Below are 4851 nucleotides of genomic sequence, written 5' to 3'. Positions count from 1 at the left end.
GCATTAAGCATATTTAAACGTGAGGAAAAAGCATAAAGAAAAAAAAAAAAAAAAAAAGTAACATTGATAAGAACGTAAGGAACGAACCTTCATTTTTTTTTTTTTTCTTTTTCTTTGCGACAACATTGAATCAATCGATTATTACGATTATAATATTGTAAAACTTGTATGTAGAGGGGGGGGGGCTCACATCGTCGCGCAGCGGGGCTTCGATTTCGGTGGCGTGCGACCCTTGAACGAGTGAAACGTTCGAGCGGCCGCGACTTATAGTACAAAGTGAACCGTAATGTGTTAAGGGGATATAAATGGAAGAAAGCAAGCAAAAAAAAAAAAAAAAAAAAAAAACAAACAAACAAACGGAAATAAAAAAGAAAAAGAAAAAACGAAAAAAAAAAACTGAAATCGATAAAAAAACAAATAATTGCAGATTGCAGATTTTTGTAAAAACTTACTATACACGATGTATTGTGAGAGGAAACGATCAACAAATTACGATTACTGATCGATATGATGACGATATAATGACGATAATGTTGATGAATAATGATGGTTTTATATAGTTGATATAGTTGAAATTGGACGGCCAGAAAGGCGGGCATCGGTGGAACGATCGAGGATTCGATAATATAATCGCGATTTAATTAAGCTCATAACACTGCATTTCAGCGATCTCGCCGTTTATTATTACACTGGGTGCTGTATACAGATCCGACGACGAGAAGGCGTAATAACTATTGTTCTATTGCCCAATGGATCGTGTCTATTGTTAATCGATAAAAGTCGTCAATTATCACCTTCTTCTATCGCTTCCTCGATAAGCGATCTTTCAGCTTATCTTAGATCAGTTTATCATTATTATTATTATTATTATTATTACTATTATTATAATTTTTTTGTTTTTTTCTTATATTCGAAGAATACCATGTGCAAAGTGTAACGCTTTAACGATGACTTTAAATCCTGCAACAAAACACGTTATCCATTCGATGATCGATACCGATCGATCGATATCTCTGTGATACGCGGGGGAAAAGGAAGAGGAGACACGTTTTAACTTCACTTCAAGCAGCGTCGACCTGATCGAGAATAGTTCAAATCAATCCCCCCCCCTTCTCCCCCCCGCAATACATATCAGTTTTAGAAAGATAATCGATTTACTCCCGGATTACCACTTCTTACCCCGTTTTATGGGTGATCCTGGCGTGATCCTCTTCGCTTTATCACCCGGAATCGCAAGAGAATTGCCTGTTTGATCGATTGATTGTTCACCTGACTGTTCCATGTGATCGTACTTTATACCAAATATATTACCTTGCAATAGTTATATAACTTGTATAGTTACAGAATTGTTGAGATCGTTTTTACTACAGACTGCTCCGTTCTAATAATGTTTCTTATAAATAATAGCGCGGAGAACGAAGAATATTAGATGAACGATTTAATACGATACATATTATTACATTGCGGCATTGTTCGCGGATATATTTGTGAATGTTGCGTATAGGAAATATAGGCTCGAATCTTTGTTAATAATAATAATAATATACGTGTTAATAATAGCAGAAAGGATGATGGAAAAACAAAAAAAAAAAAAAAACAAAAAAAAAAAGACTGGTGAAACTCAACACTGCCATTAAAAAAAAATCGAATCCTCCCGCGATCGATCCGCGGATGGATCCGTCCTGGCTTTGTCCCGTCGCAGTAACGGAACACAATAATATATTTCGTCATATACACTAGTACAAATGCTACCTCATACACACGACATACAGGGTGCAGAAGAAAAGAAAAGAAAAGAAAAGAAAAGAAAAAAAAAAAAAAAAAAAAGAAACGGTATTTTGCGATATAATAGAAAATCAAACGTCTTAGATTATGTCAAGGCATACAGTTCGTCGTATTCTTCGAGAAAAAAAAGAAAAGAAAAGAAACGATAACGATGAAAAGAAAAAGATAAAAGAGTGATAGTTGAAAATAATAATGATAATAATAATAATAATAATAATAATAATAATAATAATAATAATAAAAGAAAATACAGACGATAAACAAAGATCAGAATAAAAAAAAAAATTCGAAACGGGATCGGTGTCGTGGATCCACGACCCGTGCCACGAGTCCTTTTCTCAGGAATGATGGAAACCAAGTACAAACTACAAAGTATAATAGTCGATAAGATTAAATAAAAACAATTAAATCAATAATCAAGCGATGCAATAGTCGAGTGTATAGTAGGGATCGTCGGTGTTACAACTCCTGTTACACCGTTTTCTTTTTATCTCTTTCTCGCTCGTCTTCTCACTTTCTCACTTTCCCTTTCTCTTTGTCTTTTGTCAGAGGAAAAAAAGAAAAAAAAAAAAAGAAGAGAAAAAAAGAAAAAAAAAAAAAGAAAAGATAACAACGTTGTTATAACGATGACTGTATTACCGATTCATCGTCCCCACGAATCATTCAGATTATATAAGTGTTTTGCGGACGATGACTTATCGCACAGTGTGTTAATTATTGCACATAATGTGTTAATATTGTGCACACAGATTAATCGAAGAACAATGTGTGTTTCCTCTTCATCGTATAGTTTCTACAATCCTTTTTCCCGTTAACAGTGGCTCAGCTCGTTGGAATCGTTTATTCGCTTCTGCTCGCCCGCCATCTCATTTCGTTCAAAGGGCGAACAAATAGAAGGGAGAGCGTTCCAGCAATATCGTCACTTTAACCAAGAGATATAGATACAATGATGAAAGGGGAAACAGGTGTCGTATAAATAAAGAGCCAATTAACGCGGGAATTAATTAATAATAACGAGAATTCCGCGTCAAACGACGAACGAAATTGTTCGTTATTTACGTACTTCTTTCGATTCACGAGAATTTTATTGCCAATTGTTTATTTCTCTCTTTTATCTTTTCATCGAGCGCTGCTGAACAATTATTTTTCTGATGATTCATTTCGTCCCTGCATTTCATATGCGACGCAATTATTCTATTTAAGGTTAGGTTTATCGGACGCGTCAGACGTTACTCCTCTTCTCTCTCTCTCTCTCTCTCTCTCTCTCTCTCTCTCTCTTTTCTCTTTCTCTCTTGTGGTTGTCACTATTCTCTGTTGAGACGTGTTTGTTCTTTATTGGCTTTGTTTTGTTGCCATCTGACGAATATCTCCAATGTTTTACATGCAAGATTTCTCTTCTATATTCTTTTTTCCACTTTGATCGTTTTAAGGTATTTCTAGAGAGGAATATTATCCCAACAAATACGAACATTCGTCCAGTTGCATTTTCTTGTAAGAGAAATGATTTGCGATCAATCTTCTCAATAGAAAGTCCTTTTCTTTTTTTTTTTTCACTTTCCTTCTTTCCATCTTCTAGCAAAACCTAATTTCTTTCGCATCGAGGAATACATGTCTCCTCCTTTCCTACATTCACCGATTTCGTTATACTCGGATAATAAAAGGAACAAATCATCATCTCGATTCTCGCGCATCTATATGAAATAATCTTCTACTGATAATAATAATAATAATAATAATAATAATAATTATAATTATAATTATAATAATAATATTAATAATAATAGTAATTATAATAATGATAATGATAATAGGTGTATACGAAACCGCTTCTACCTCAATGAAACAAAGATACACGTACAATATTATATACACTTTAAACAAATGTTACACATCGCACACGCATACGTGCATCCAATATACACACGTACAACACGCATAGACGATCACGTTAATAACGTTTCGTACAATTGTGTGTGTCACTTATGGTTCCTTCTCAGTTTTTCTTTCTCGTGAAGTATTATCTATCTATCTATCTATCTACCCGCGTAACACGATGCGTTTCTACATTTTTTTTTTTTTTTTTTTTTGTCTCTTTAACGCAATCGAAACAATTAAAGCAAAGAACGAAAAGAAAAAAGAAAAAAAAAAAGAAATCGCAACAAACTCGAAATACAAATCGCAAATAAGTATCTGATAATTATATATGTATATGATATATAAAGAGATGATGATGATGATGATGATGATGATGAACTTATTGCTGCCGAAAGCTGCCGCGAATAAATATATCGGATAATAATATTGTCCTTTCGTACTTTTTCCTCCTTCCTACTCCTTTCTCTCTCTCTCTCTCTCTCTCTCTCTCTCTCCCTCTCCCCTCCCCCCTCTCCCAATTTCCTTCCTCAATTTCGAAACCGATCCTCACGATCATCCCCTTCCTCTTCTATCCTATTCACCTCACCATCAGACGACCGAGTATATGTAAATAACATCCGTTTATATTTATTTATTTATGTTTTCTATGCGCTGGACGCGTCTATGTTACACGCAATCGCAAATTAATCGATTAACTATTTCTATTATTGATAGAACGAAAGAGTACACTCATTTTTTCAATATAAAATATGAAATGGATATATATATATATATACATATATGTATAGAATATATATATATATACATATAAATATATAAATAGATAGAGTATATTATATGTAATATTAAGGAGGTACTTGTTTAGGCCGTAAGCGAGCCCCGAACTCGTCGTCCCGCAATGCGACGCATCGAAGACAAGAAAGGGGGAGGGGGGGGAGGGAGGGAGGGAGGGAGGGGAAAAAAGGAAAAAAAGGAAAAAAAAAAAAAAAAGAAAAGAAAGGAGAAGGGAAAAAAAAAAGAAAAAAAAAAAGATATAAATAAATGAATGAATACATATTATTATATGGAACACACAGGAGAACGGAATACACACACACGTGTACACATATGGGAAGAAGAAAAGAGATGAAAAAAATAATGGGAGGAAGCCGATTGGAGGGTTAAAGAGAATAATAATAATTATAATAATAA

This window comes from Apis florea, unplaced genomic scaffold (assembly GCF_048593485.1).
Source record: "Apis florea isolate Af1SG1 unplaced genomic scaffold, ASM4859348v1 contig_2190_pilon, whole genome shotgun sequence".
In the NCBI taxonomy this organism is placed as follows: domain Eukaryota; kingdom Metazoa; phylum Arthropoda; class Insecta; order Hymenoptera; family Apidae; genus Apis; species Apis florea.
Note: the sequence above shows the minus strand (reverse complement) of the source record.